Raw genomic sequence first — 15,696 nt, 5'->3', positions numbered from 1 at the left:
GGCTCAGCTTGGTTAATGAAAAGATTAACATTAAAAAGAAGTCAAGTACTTTGTATTAGGACAACAGAAAAAAATGTCTTGAGAGCATCCTGGAAAACAGCAAGACTCTACTCATAGCAGACTAAAGGGTGCAAAAGTGAAAGACTTTGTTTTGAGAAAAGAGCCTCAGGGTACCTTGCTTGAGAAGGGCCACTAGGGAATTGGTTTGCTGAGATTTGTTTTAAAGAGCTCAGCCATCCATGTAATGGTTGATACATTGTGTCAATTTGAGAAGTCTAGAAGCTTAACTAAGTAAATCTGCAGTTCAAAATTCTAGGGTGTAAAGGACATGCCCTTATCTCTCTAGGGTGTTGTTCATTGTGTCAACTTGAGAACTTTAAACATTTAACTAATGACTTGGCAGGGGCCAGGGTCCTCACTTTGCAAACATCCTCAGCCTGTGCAAAAGGAAGGCACTGAGATGATGTGAGTGCTACACCCACTGGAAGATGGGTAGCCTGCTTACAATATAAGGAAGGAAAAGCAGCTTGCTCTTCTCCCCATTTAGCTCTTGTTGCTTTGCTTTCTACTGCTGCCTTGAATGGTTGCCCCTGTGTCATGTCACTCTGCTTTGGAGACAGCTGATTATGGACTGAAACCTCCCCTGAGCTTGATGGGAGATTCTGGTCAGACTTAGAAGTCCAGAATGAAAATAGAAATGCAGTCAATAAAGGTCAGGCTAATAAGGTCAGGTTAAATAAACCCTTCTTTCCTTAATTTTAGGTGTCTGGTACTTTGTCTCAGCAATGAGAGAAAAGTAATCAAGACAAGCCAGGTACTCAGAGGCTGCTGCAGGCCTAAGTCAAGAAGGCCTGGTTACTGCTGGAGCAGGCAGCAGACCTTGGTGTCATCTATGTGCTGCTGCTTTCACAGGCATACAGAATGAAGTAGTGATGGGAGTCGTACAGACTTCCACACAGATTACAGGAGGCCTAAGAGGCCCAGCAGTGTGCCCCCGAGAGGGCAGTGCATGAAGCTGTGAGAGTGAAGCTGAAAGTGCAGTGAAGACTCCAGGAAATTGAAGATGGTAAGAACATAGATTGTCTGTTGAGTAAAGCCAGACAGTGAGTGAGAGGAGCTGCCAAGACAGAGACCATGAGGGGCTGGGGATTTAGCTCAGCGGCAAAAGTGCCTGCCTGGCAAGTGCAAGGTCGTGAGTTCGGTTCCTGGTACCGGAGAAAAACCAAAAAAAAAAAAAAAAAAAAAGACAGAGACCATGAGAGCTATAACTGTCGATTCCATAGGGGTAGGGCCTTCCAAGCCCACCAGAACTCACAGATTGCCACAGTTCACTCCAGGTGCTGGACATGGAACTACGGGATTTAATGTTTGCCCTGGTGGATTTCAGCCTTACTTTGGTCCCATTCTTTTCTATTTCTCCCTTTTGAAATGGGAACATTTACCTCATGCCATTGTATGTTGGAAATGTTTAACTTTCTTTTTGATTTTTACAGGGGCTCTAAAGAATTGGCCTTGAGTATCAGAGGAGATTTGGACTTGACCTTTTTAGTAATGCTAAATCTTAGGGCTTTGGCAACTCTTAGAGATGAACTAGATACATTTGGCATAAAGAGGTACACAAGAGTCTTTTGGGAAGCAGGGGCAAAATGTTATGGTTTGGATGAAGAATATCTCCCCAAGGCCTTGTGTGCTCATACACGGGTTTGGGGAGGCCACTGAACCATGGGTGTGATAGTTGACTTGCTGTTAGGATGTAGGGTCTAGTCAGAAGAGGCAGGTCACTGGGAGTGAGACCTGGAAATGTATCTCTCCCACCCATGCTTCTGTGTCACCCTGTACTTCCTGGTGGTTATGATGTGAGTGTCTTTCCCACTTTTGCCTTGGAGCCAGCTGACCCTTGACTGTAACCATGAGCCAAAATAAGCCTGTCATTATTTAAGTTGCAGGTATCAGGTATTGTGGCTCAGTGATGAGAGAGTAACTGATACATTCAACAAATACTGAAATAGGGGCTGGGGATTTAGCTCAGCGGCAAAGCGCCTGCCTGGCAAGCGCAAGGTCGTGAGTTCGGTTCCCGGTACCGGAGAAAAACCAAACAAAACAAAACAAAACAAATACTGAAATAATTAAAAGGCAAGCAATAGACTGGGAGAAGATACTTCTGCGTAAGCAACTAACCACACATACACACACACACAGATACATACACACACAGAGAGACATACACACACAACTTGTTTCTAAATGTATAAGGAATTCCTCAAATTTGGTAAGAAAAACTAACAGAAAAATAAGAAAATAAGTAATTAAGCATTTCACAAGAGGACGTCCAAATGACTAACAAGTGTTGAAGTGTTCTTAACATAATTAGAGAGATGTTAATTAAAACAGTGCAATGTTACTGTATGCTTATAATATTACTAACTTTAAAATGTTTTCTAAATCCAGGTGTGGTGGTGCTACCTGTAATCTCAGCACTCGGGAGGCTGGGGCAGGAGGATTGCTGCAAATTCAAGGGAAGACTGGGCTCCACTGTGACTTCAAGGATATCTTGAGTGAGATATCCTTCTCAAAGAGCAAGACTCCTCTCAGAAAACTGTTTTATAATATCAAATGCTGGGGAAGAATTCTATTTTCTGGTGGGAAGGTACTATAAATTGTGTGATCACTTTGAAAACAGTTTGGGATTATTTTACTCTGTTGCTAGGTGGAACGAGGACCTTTAGACACACAAAGCCTAGAGTTGTGAAAATAAGAAGCATCATTTCCCCAATGGTTCAGTGGGGGTGGTGGTGGAACTATTCCAAGTTTCATAATTTAGTTCTCAGCCCCGGGTATTTTACATGCTGGGAATGTAGCATGTGTAGTGGGTGATGGCTGAAGGTCTATTCTACATCCAGCAGGACAAGGCCTCGACCTTGAAATGGCATCTTCTTCAAGCTAGTGCCTTGACTGTGCTTTCAAGAAGCTATTTCATTCTGGGACTGGAGGCAGACACCTGTAATCTCAGCACTCTGGGAGGCTGAGGAGGAGGATTTCAAATTCAGGACCAGCCTGGGAAATTTGGTGACTTATTAAGATCCTATCTCAAAATTTAAAAAATAGAAAAAAGCTGGGGATAGAGCTTATTGCAAAAGCCCTGGGTTCAATCCGCAGACTCCCACTTCCTCAAAAAACAACCTCAGTGCCTCTCTCAGGCTGGCAGTTTCTGGATGGTGCATGATCCACAATCCCATGGGCTATGGTAGGAAGTTTTCTCTCAAAGTTCATGGGGAAACATAATCCCCAATGAACAATGTTAAAAGCACTGTTATGAGGTGATAGGTTCATGATAGTTCTGCCTGCATGGATTAATTAATGTTGTCATTATGAAAGTGGGTGAGTTACCATGAGGGGGGTTGTTACTAAAGCAACTTTGGCTCCCTGTTGCTTGCTTGTTCTCTCCCCCTCCCTTCTTCCCTCCTCTGTCTTTCTCCTTTCCACGGGGCAGACAGCAAGAAGGCCCTCAGATGTGACCTCCTCAACCTAAGACCTCCCCACTTCTAGAACTGTAAAAAATAAATTTCATCCCTTTATAGATTCCCAAGTCTCAGGTATTCTATTATAGCAGCACAAAATGAGCGAAGACAACATACCCAATGCCATACCTCCTTTGCTGTGAAGGAGTTCAGTCCTTTGGTCTGAAAACAGCCTTCCCAGCATGTAAAATACCCTGGTAGGTGTTTTCCCCAGACATCAGATCATAGATTTCATGAGACTGCACACAGTGGTGATAGCTGAGGCACTATGGGCAGAAGAGGCTGATTCATTCCTGACGTAAGTGTAAATCTGACTCACATCAGATGTTTTCTTTTTCCAGAGTGAAAGGGGACTGATACTGAAAAGAACATGCCATCAAGTGACTGGTTATTTACCTCAAAGAATGATACCAGTAAGATGAATGAATTCTGGGGCTTTGCTGTCCAATAGAGTGACTGTAATTGATATTTTATTTGACATTTGCTAAAAGAGTAGATCTTAAGTGTTTTTAGCGCACACACAATAACTGAGGAATGATAGATATGTTAATTCTTGTGAATGTGGTAATTGTTTCACCATGTGAATATATATCGAATTGTCATGTTGTACATGTTAATTTTATACATTTTTTACATTTTTTTTGTCCATTATAGTTCTGTAAAGCTGGGGTAAAAATGAGAGGATTCAGGATTAGTCTGTGTTGCTGGAAGCCTAGACATTTAGCAGCACCAGCAGCAGCAGGTAGATGAGGACTGGTGAGAGGAATTTTATTTATTTATTTTTTTATCTATCTATTTAGTCTTTTTGAGATAGGGTCACTCTGTGCAGCTCAGGTTGGCCTTGAGCTCACTTTGTAGCCCAGGCTGGCCTCAAACTTGCAACGATCTTCCTGTCTCAGCCTCCTGAGTACTGGGATTACAGGCGTGCGCCTCCACGCCCGGTGCTCTGAGAGGAATTTTATAGTGTTGGACACAGTTGCCAGGGCTGCCTGTAACACAGCTGGAACCTGCTTTAAAGTCCATTCCTTTTTTTCTTGGCCCACCTCAAACCCAGCAATTTTCCAAGTTATTCCATCAGTGGATTGGAACAACATTCCCAAGTATGGTATAGTTTACTTTCAAAGCAAAAAAATAGCCTCTAAAGCAAGATGTAAAATGTAACAACTTACCCTTTAACTCTGGAAGGGACATTTGGTGTAGTCTAGAGTGTTGACATTTATGAGCTTTATTCAAGTGTCAGATTACTGAATCTTTGTAGATAACACATCCTAACAAGGCATTCTGTGTGATTACCACTTTTATGCCACTCATTTAGTGTCCCAAAATGAAATTCTGTGGACTGTTCAAATGGCCCAGAAGCATTATGGACCATTATGGCGAGAGAACTAAGGAACTGGCATAGCTGTGACCCATCCACATGCTTTCGTCCTATTTCTGATAGATACTGAAAAGAAAGCAGATCAATAGCCACAAAACCACACATCGAAAGCTGTGCTCTTTTGCTAAATATACCACATCTACTACAGCAGATGAAATTGAAGTTGCTATTTGAAGCAGTTTGTATTGTTCAGTATCATGCTCCTGATTCATCTGATTTTGTGGGACCAGGTGGTGGATTATATGCGGATATGGTGAGGCCCACCATATGTCTCTCTGTCTCCTCTTATAGAAGAGACATAGAGACACTAGCTGTCAGATTTAGGGCCTACCTTAACCAAGTTTACCTTCTCTCAACTACTTACATCTATAATAATTCTATTTTCAGATCAGGTCTGGAGGTTAAGACTTGGATGTGTATTTTTGAGGATACAATTCTACCACTCCAAGGCTCAAAGGAAAAATTAAGTAACTGTAGAAATGTATCTAACCCTGACATCAACCACAGTACCTCATTTTTTATAGGAAGAAACTAAAACTGAGACAGGATAAGTGACTGTGCTGGGTCCTGCAGTCACTAAGGGGCTGAGCTGGGATTGGAACACCGTCGTCATGTTCCATGATGGACAGATACAACACTGACACTGTGATTTCAGCTTCCAGCTAGGTTTCTACCAATGCACTGCCCAGGTAATGACATCAGGCTGAATCTGTCAACGGACTTGAGCTTGAGCAAGGGGTGGCAATGTCAGGAGTGGGTTTTGGATCCCTTCGACTGGGCTACTTCCTCTAAAGGAGAAAGAGGAAGCAAGGATGTGGTCTCAGCTAGAGATTTGCTTCTGACTGATCTTGCGGGAGGAGCATCCTACCTTGTGACCCGGGACTCAGCATTTAGTATCCTAGTGTTAGACAATGACTATAACCTGCCCCAGTGGGGTATAAATTCTGGGATGAAGTGGCTTTTCTTCTCCAGGGGTGATTTTCTGGGGAAAAAAAAAAAAAGAATGTAATGTGTTGGAAGTAAACAATGCTTAAAGCTACTTGGCAGAGTAAAGCAGCCTGATAAAAGTGTCATGGATGGGTGGCTCCTGAAAACTTCTGAGCATTCTTTTTTGTATTTTATCTATAAAGTCAGGACATTAATGATGCCAGTACATAGTTCATGGCTTTATCTGTAAAGTAAATGAGGTTGAAGGATTGGCAACTTGAACTGAATGGAATTCAGACAAGCCAGGATTGGCACACAGCCTGCCAGAAGCCTGTTTGCAGGGAGATAGAGGGCCTTCCTGGGAGAGGACTCAGCCAGTGTCTGCAAAGATCCACTCACAGATATTTATTCAAATGCCATAGTTCTTGCTGTGGTTTTCCCCAAAATGTGTGTGCTGAAACTCAATCCCCAGTGTGATGGAATGAAGGGGTGGAGCCTGTGGGAGGTGCTCAGATCTTGAAGGAAGAGCCCTGATAAAGGGGAACAGTGCCATACATAAGAGGTCTGAGCCGGGCATGGTGGTGCATGACTGTAATCCCAGCACTCAGGAGGATGAACAGGAGGATCGATGTGAGTTCAAGACCAGCCTAGGGTACAAAGTGAGCTCAAGTCCAGCCTGAACTGCATAGCAAGATCCTGTCTCAAAAAGGCAAAATAAATAAATAAAATAAAATGAAATGAAATAAAAATAAAAGAGGCCTGAGAGCAACCTCACCCTGTGATCAGCTGTAGATAGAGCAGGAAGGCGCCCACCATCAGAAAAGAGATCCTCAGCAGACACTCAATGTGCTAGTGCCTTAATCTTGAGCTTCCGGCTCCAGAGCAGAGAGCAGTAGATTCCTATTGCTTGCAAGCCACCTCATGAGAGGTATCTTGTTTTTTGTTTGTTTGTTTGTTTTTGGTTTTTTTTGTTTTTGTTTTTTCTCCGGTACCAGGAATCGAACTCACAACCTTGTGCTTGCCAGGCAGGCACTGTGCCGCTGAGCTAAATCCCCAGCCCCGTGAGAGGTATCTTGTTAGAGCAGCTTGAGGGGACTGAGACAGTGTGTCACTCCACACTAGGCTATGAGCATGTGCAAGCAGAGGGGTGACCCATCCAGACTCTTTTCCTCTAGGAGCTGAGAAGCATTTGGGAAGAGAACTCATGCAAGGAGTCCTGAATCAGGCATCATGACCTTGACAATCTGAGACTATTGAAGACTCGGGGCAATACATAGAGACAAAGAGTGTTTAATAAAAGCTCTAAACACCTGAAATGAGGAGCTCCACTCTGAAACTCTTCTAACAAAATCTTCAATATGAATGTGAATGGGGTTTGGGGCAGTTTTTCCCATGAGACACGGAACATCAACAGTTTTGCCGTCTTGAGGAGATCATTGGCCTCCCTGTGCTGGGGAGAGCTCCTCAGTCAGTAACACTGGGACTCTGCACGAAAGGGCACAGGTGAAGCCATTCCAGAAATTTTCAGAAATTCTTCAGGACCCTGTCCTTGGTGCCAAGCCAGTAAAGCTTGGGGACCCTTGCATACAGTGCCAGTATGCCTGGACCGTCCAGCATGGTGCAAAGCTCCCAGCAGACACTCACTTCATTACTCCCTCCCCGCTCCTGCCCAGTTCTGCACTTCTGTCACTAGGAGACTACCTTAAATACAATTTTTGGAGATAGAGCTAGAACCCTAAATATCAACCTTACCATTGATTTTCATTCCACCTATCTACAATCAGAAATCATGACTGACAGGAAATGGATCCTAAGGTGATTGTGTCTCTGTGTAAACACTGAGTGTCCTTACACAAACTTAGATGGTACAGAGTATACTGTACTCCTAGGCTATATGGCATTTTTGTGGTATAGACTATTGGTCATAGGACCAAGATGAACAAAAAAAATATGAGATTAAATCAGCCCCAAGAGAAAATGATGCAATCAAGTTGAGCATAGTGAGGCAGAAGGATCATAAGTTTGAGCTCAGCAGGGACAACTTAACAACTTAGTGAGAGCCTGTCTCAAAATAGAAAGATAAAGGTATCTGGGGATGTAGTTCATTGTGAAAACTCTGAGTTTAATCCAATAGTGAGGGGGAAAAACACACACACACACACACACACACACACACACAAAGAGTTTCTGTAAACACAGATGGATGAAGCTACTACTGGGATAATAGAGCAAAGTGCTTTGTTATGAACTCTAAGATAGTGATAAAAAGTACAGTACAGTAAATACATATACTAGTAATAGTCATTTATTATCATTTTCAAGAATTCTGTACTGATGCAGTTGTATGCTCTACTGTTTGGGGTTCTCTAAAAGAACAAAATTGATAGGAAATATATATGTGTAATTAGGCAAGGAGATTTGCTAGATAGCTTACAGGACAAGAGGTGGGAGAGTCCACAATGACCATCTGCACATGGAGAGCTGGAGAATCCAGTGGTGGCTCAGCACAAGACCTTGGATGGTGCAGAATAAGAGGGATGAAGGATGCAGCACCGGTCTGAGACTGAGGGTCTAGAAGGCTGAAGAAATTGGAGTCTGATGTCTATATGCAACAGCAGCAGCAGAAGACATGCCACTCAGGTAGAATGGGGCTTCTGAATCAGGCAGCAGACTTCCTCTTTCTTTCCTTTATTCTACCTGGTGCCACACACAATCATGGCAGGTTTCCCCCCACCCCTAGTTTGCTGGCCCACACGCCAATCATGTCTGGAAACCTCCCACAGGGACATCCAGATGTTTACTCCACAGATCTCCTAGGTGTTTCTCGATCCATTCAACTTGACAAATCATGGTCACACATGGACTACACTTTATGTATTATATTTTATATGACTGGTGGCACAGTGGGTATGTTTACACCAGCATCACCATAAACATGAGAGTAATGCATTGTGCTATGACCAGCTATACTGTCCCAAGGCAATAAGCACTTTACAGCTCCACTATAATCTTATGTCAATGCCATTGACTGAAATGTCCCTATGCAACACATTACAAGGCTTCAGCTAACTCAGGATTCAGGGGAGCAGTGTAGCTCCAGAGCCCTGATCAGTGTTCCAAGTCTTCCCATACAACCAAGGTCAATGCTAAGTGTTGGAGACAGTTATACTAGGCTCAGAAAAAAGAAGTATGGATGTAAGAAGGGGTCAGAGAGGGCCCAGGAGATGGACTGACCAAGTGACAAAGCATATATACTTCGTTACAAAAGGGTTACTGTGAGATTCAGTTTTTCAGGAAGAGGTGTCCTTATGAAGCCAATGTAGGATTGATTTTCAGATAACTTCTTAATCAATTAGGAGTTTATTACCTATTTCACATACATTTTCACATAGCCATATGTCCCCATCTGAACTTAATAAAGAGCTAGTGAAATGGGTCAATGTGGAAAGAAGGTGAATATGAAAGAGGGTTGAGGAGAGGGAGAAGACCAAATTGAGGGTGCAAAAACAGTGAGTGGATGCGAGCACTGCATGATCTGTGCAGGCATGGAAACTTCGCAGTGAATTCCATTAATTTGTACAACTCATATGTGCCAATAACCACAATAGTAATAAAAATGTGGAAAAGGGTTGTTGTCATGTTTTAACACAAGGCAATTCAACATTGCAACTATTTTCATTTCTGTCACAAGAAAATTAGCAGCAATCAAAACCATATTTTTCTTTTTTCCATCTAGACCTGAAAGGTTAAAATAGAAAGCTAAATAACATGACATACTAAATGTCTCAGCAAGTGTTTGACTGAGATAAGTTTTAACACTTCTGCAAAAAATTTAAAAACTGTCACTTCCGTGTTAGAGCTAAAAATAGCTTGCAAGTTGTCCTTTCTGATGTGAATCCTTATTACGCTTTGTGTTAGTAACACAAATCACTCAAAATAATTCCAAATGAATGCATGTAGACTTAGAAAGAATTGTGTAATGAATAATGCTAGATTGTTGATACAGCATTTAATCCATTTTACATGAGTATTTGATCCAAAGAGAGCTGGTTCGAGGTTTTCTTTTCCCTCCCATAAATTCACATGTTACATGCCAATTTCATTTAATAAGTATGTATTATGCAGCTTTTAGTAAGAATTCTGGGACATAGTACCATCAGGACCACAAAGATGAGTAAAGATACAGTGAATACTACGCAAAGAACAATATCATTGTAGTTGTGAATATGAAAATGTTACAATTTATTCTAACAAGAGGCAGCATAAAACAGTGACTATTTAGAGCAAGGGTAGATTACTTTTACTACATGGGACTTGAAAATGGTATTTATAAAAGAAATGACCTATGATAGGCTTAGATATCAATCGTTGGTTATGTCTTTTTAGGGAGACAATTCTTGTAGGGGACCTATCATGTGAAAAGTCATGGAGAACTGAAATCTACTACTATATTCAGTGAAAGGCCGGTGTTATAGCGTAGACCTAAAATGTCCCCCAAAAGCCTTGTGTGTTCAGATGCAGGACTTTTGAAAGGTGATTAAATCATGTAGATGCTGTACTCAACAGTGGATTGACCAGTTGATGAGTTCATAGGTGAATATGCTGCTAGGAGGTAGGGCCTGGTTGGAGGTGGGTTGCTAGAGGTGTGACCTGAGGAGGTGTCATTCTTGGCCACAGCTCCTCCCTGCTCTCTCTGCTTCCTGGCTGCTGTGGGTTGAGCAGCTCTCCTGTGCCATGCCCTTCCACCATGCTGTTTCTGCAACCAACCATGGATTGAACCTTCTGAAACCTTGAGCCGAATAGACCTCTCTGCTTTACATTGCGATGGTCATGTATTTTGTCCCAGAAACAGAAAAATGACTAATACAGCAAGGTAGGAAGAGAGATGGATATCAAGTGGAAATGCTATTGTGAAGGATTTTAATTCATGTTAGCAAAAGGGGAGGAGCTTTGTCTGTAAGTGAAAGAGACTCAGTAAAGATTGTCAGATAGGATAGTAATTTAATTAAATATGTATATTAATGTATATTAATTTATAACTGATGGTACTGACTCAGGAGAATTAGTAAGTGTAGACAGAGAGATTAATTAGGTGGTCATGGAAAGAGTTTTAGTAGGGAAAAAGGTCACATTTCAAAGACCATTGGGTCCCAGTGGCAAGAGAAATTCTTGTTTCTCAATGTACATGTGATGGTTAATCTTTATTGTCAACTGGATTGATTTGAGAAACACTAGGAGGTTAGTAAAGCACAATTTTGTCTGTATATCTGTTGCTTGGTTCCCTTCCCTATGCCTCTTTATTGTTCTCTCTGCTTCCTGGCTGCTATGAGGTGAGCAGCATTCTTCCACCATGAACTTCTGCCATGATGGTTCTGCCTTAGAGCCAGCCAACCATGGACTGACCTCTGAAATCAGGCACCCTAATAGACCTCTTCTCCTTTAAATTGTGTATGTCAGCTATTTTGATCCAGCAGTGAAAAACTGACTAAAAGAGTACATTTTTCCCCTTCATTGTTTTACTTAGAAATCCCCCACCTCCAGCTTTCACTAAGCACATGTCAATTTGGAAGACATTAATGCCTGCTCTGCCCACAGTTAATGAGGTCGTGTGTTTAAAGTCTGGCCAATGGATGTAAATGAAAACAAGCTTGTGCAACTTCTGTGGAATAATGTTCAAAGAAGATTTGTTTTTCTTGGTTTCTCCTTTCTGATGACTGAAGTGTAGACAGACAAGATGGCTGGAACCAGAGCAGCCACCTTGGCCAAACACAGGAGGCTTGAAAGAGCCACAGAGGTCTCAGGCCTTAGGCAGAGATGCACCTCAGGGGGTCACAGCTGCACTGTGGCTTGCTGAGGCCTGAGCTGAAATGGAGCAGTGGAGATGAAAATGAGGCTATGCTGGACACCATTCCCCAAAGAGGCCCACAGCCCTTTCACAATTTCTATACTTCTATGATTATTTACGAATTTGAAAGACCTCACATTGAAGGCCTGCCTCATCTTGTGAATATTCTCATGTGGACTTGTGTTTTCCCATAAAATTTTGCCCACTCATTTATTTGTTCATGCTGCTGATGCCCTTTCAAATGCAAATAAACAATGGTGTCTTTCCTGCTTATTCTGGGCAGCTGTTGAGCCCTTTCTATGTACAACCTCCTTCAGCCCTCTAAACAGCCCTGTGACAGGAACAGCCTCTTTCCAATGACCCTAGATTCCCCACAAGCAACTCTCTCCTGCCTATTTTACAGTGGAGGTAATTTATGCGGTGTGTTCTTTCAGGCGATCTCTGAGGAGGTGGCTGCCCTCGGAGCAAAAAGGAGTTCTGTAAAGAGAATGTGAGAGTGGTTAACACCTATTGTCTTCAGCTTTCTGCACCAGCCACAGTCCTCAGCAACACAGAAACTCCATGCCCTTCAAATATTTAAAGCACCTATCACTCAACAAATATTTACTATTTATTTTAAAAACCACGTTCTACAATTTAATTTGGTGAACAAAATGAAAACTGAGCAGTTTTATTTTATTATTCATAGACTAGCCAGTTATTTTAACACCATTTGTGGAGAGAATGGCACATATTTCTCCCATCTAAAATATTATACTAATCATTTACCATAGATTAACTGTGTGTGTGTGTGTGTGTGTGTGTGTGTGTGTGTGTGTGTGTGTGTAACTGGACTTTGTAAGCCCAAATTTAGTAGTTACTCCTTGGGATATAACCTTCTTTTCTTAGTCACTTCCTTGTCCTTGAGACAAATACCCAACACTCACAGTTTAAAGGAGAAGAGCTTTGTTGTGGTTGCTCTTTGAAGTCCATGATCAGCCAATACCCAAGCAGAAATGGTCTGCTTCTCATAACAGGTATCATCTCCTAACAGGTAGTCAGCTATAGTATCCCATGATTCAATCCTCTTCCAGAAGCACTGCTTATGAGCACATAATGCTCTTGGGGGAATGTTTAGATATAAACCACAACACTTGTAATTGTGTTTTCCTTTTAACTTTTTAAAGGTAATTATAGACTCAAAAGAAGTAACAAATATAACAAATATCCCTCAGAGTCCCATGTGCCCAGAGTCCCATACCTCATCCCAAATGGGACATCTTACATAACTGTACAATGTGAAAACCAGGAAATTGACGTTGGTAAGTTAATTGTCAACTAAACTATAGCTATTCACATTTTCACTATTTAAAAACTTTCGTGCACTATTATATGTGTTTATGGTTCTATACAATTTCATTCCATCTATAGATTCCTGTAACCATCACTATAGTGAAGAAAGAATGATTTTATGACCTACTGCTTTGTATTTGTATTAGCCCTCTCCTTCTCCCATCCATCCCATCTGTCTCTATCTCTATCATTTTGTCATTCCAAGATACCTTATAAATGGCATCGTTACTCTATGTAACCTTTTTGGGGTACATTTTAGATATACACAATGGTAGCACTCATTCCTGGAAGCAAGCATTATCCTGATACCAAAACCAGAGAAGGACTCAACCAAAAAAGAGGACTGCAGGCCAATCTCCTGAATGAACATAGATGTAAAAACCCTCAATAAGATATTGACAAACAGGATGTAACCAATCATCAAGACTATACACCAGGACCAAGTAGGATTCATCCCAGGGATGCAGGGATGGTTCAACAAATGCAAATCAATAAATGTAATACACCATGTCAATAGAGCAGAGGAGAGAACCCATATGATCATCTCAATAGATGCAGAAAAAGCATTTGACAAAGTCCAACACTCATTCATGATTAAAAAAAAATCTACAGAAAATTGGAATAGATGGTGTTTATCTCAATCTGATAAAAGCCATCTATGGCAAATCAACACACAACATCATACTAAATGTACAAAAACTGAAAGCTTTTACTCTAAAATGAGGAACAGGGCAAGGTTGTTCACTATCACCACTCTTATTCAATATAGTTCTGGAAGCATCAACCAGAGCAATTAGACAAGAAAAAGAAATAAAAGGAGTAAAGATAGGAAAGGAAGAAGTTAAATTATCATTATTCACAAATGACATGATACTGTACATAGAAGACCCCCAAAAATTCTACCAAAAGACTTGTAGATTTAATAACCAAATCTAGTGGTGTAGCTGGATACAAAGTCAACACTCAAAAATCAGTAGCATTACTGTACACAAATAACAAAATCACTGAGAAATTGAGGAAACAACACCTCTCACAATAGCATCCAAAAAAAAAGAGAAATACCTAGGAATCAATCTAGTGAAGTAAAAGACCTTTACATTGAACACTACAGTACTATGAAAAAGGAGATTGAAGAGGATATCAGAAAATGGAAATATATTCTTGAGTAGGAAGAACCAGTATAGAGAAAATGGACATACTTCCAAATTGTTATACAGATTTAATGCAATCCAGATCAAAATACCAGTGGCATATCTCACAAAATTAGAGAAAACATCTCCAAAATTTATTTGAAACCAGAAGAGACCTAGAATAGCAAAAGCAGTTCTGGGCAACAAAGGCAATGTAGGTCACATCACAATCCTTGACTTGGAATTATACTATGTAACATTTTGAGTGACACTTTTCACTGGACATATTGCACTTAAGGTCCATCTGATGGCTTTATGTATCAATTGTTCAGTTTTCATGTGCCTGAGTAGTATTCCATTGTATGGGTGTATTAGTTTGTTTAACCATTCAGCCATGGAAGGATGTATGGGCTATTTGCAGTATTTTGCTACTGTGTGTAAAATTGTTATGAATATTTGAGTAATGTTTTGTTTCTCTAGATTAAATTCCTAAGAGTTCAATGGCTGGGTTATATGGTAAGGACCTATTCTTTTATCAGACATTGCCAAATTATTTTCCAGAGTAACTAAACCACTTTATATCCCCACAAGCAATAAGAGATACAGTTTCTCTGTATCTTTGCCAACATTTGATGTTACCATTTTTAAAAAATTATAACATAACTCACACAATAAAATTTACCCTCTCAAAGGGCAGAATCCAGTATCTTTTAGTATACACACAAAGTTGTGCAGATGTTTTCGCTGATTTCAGAAAATTTTCATTATCCTCAGAAAAAAGCCTCATGTCCTTTAGCAGCTATTCCCCCTTCCCATTCCACACTCCAGACTCCAGCAACCACCAATGTACATTCTGTCTGTATGAAGTTCCCTATTCTGGATATTTTACATTCATGGAGTCATGACATGCAGTCTTTTATGTCAACACTATTTTTAATTTTCAGCACATACTGATATTTCATTGTGGTTTTAATTTCTATTCCCTTAATGGCTGATAATACGGAACATTTTTTCATGTGCTTATATGTCATTGTTTTCATGTGCTTATATGTCATTGCTATTTCCCTGAAATATTTCTTCATGTTCTTTGTCTTATAACTGGATTGCTTGCAACTGAATTTTGAGAGTTCTTTATATATCCTGGATTGAAGGCTTTTGTCAGATCCATGGTTTGCAAAGATTTTCTCCTATTCTGTAACTTGTGTTTTCATTCCTTTTTACTAGATCTTTCCCTTCAGGAAAATTTTAAAGTTTGATAAATTATTAATTTTCTTTTTTCATAGATAGTGCTTTTGGTGACATGTCTAAGAGCTCCTTGCCTAGCCCCACCCCAGAGAATAGGAAAATCATAAAGAAGTTAAGAGAAAGGTCCCATTAATCCAAAAGGAACAGAGTAAGAATATCATATTCAAGCCAATGACATACAGAATACAGTAAAACTGAGTGGCACTTTTAAAGTCCTGAAAGGGAAGGCACAAAAGGATTCATTAATATTCTCTCTCTCTCTCTCTCTCTCTCTCTCTCTCTCTCTCTCTCTCTCTCTCTCTCTCTCTCTCTCTCTCTCTC

At 40.8% G+C, this 15,696-nt stretch overlaps 1 long non-coding RNA gene across 1 annotated transcript in view; it reads right to left on the bottom strand.

Annotated features, from left to right (window-relative positions):
• Window positions 1-10,038: 10,038 nt before the first annotated feature.
• LOC102005172 overlaps window positions 10,039-15,696 on the bottom strand; it is a 24,190-nt gene continuing 18,532 nt past the window's right edge. The window contains exon 2 of the long non-coding RNA XR_001234980.1: window positions 10,039-12,145. This is a non-coding gene — a long non-coding RNA (uncharacterized LOC102005172). The remainder of the gene's footprint in view (window positions 12,146-15,696) is intronic.

Source organism: Chinchilla lanigera, unplaced genomic scaffold, assembly GCF_000276665.1.
Source record: "Chinchilla lanigera isolate Chin_1 unplaced genomic scaffold, ChiLan1.0 scaffold00035, whole genome shotgun sequence".
NCBI lineage: Eukaryota > Metazoa > Chordata > Mammalia > Rodentia > Chinchillidae > Chinchilla > Chinchilla lanigera.
Note: the sequence above shows the minus strand (reverse complement) of the source record. Positions and strands in the feature narration are given on the sequence as shown.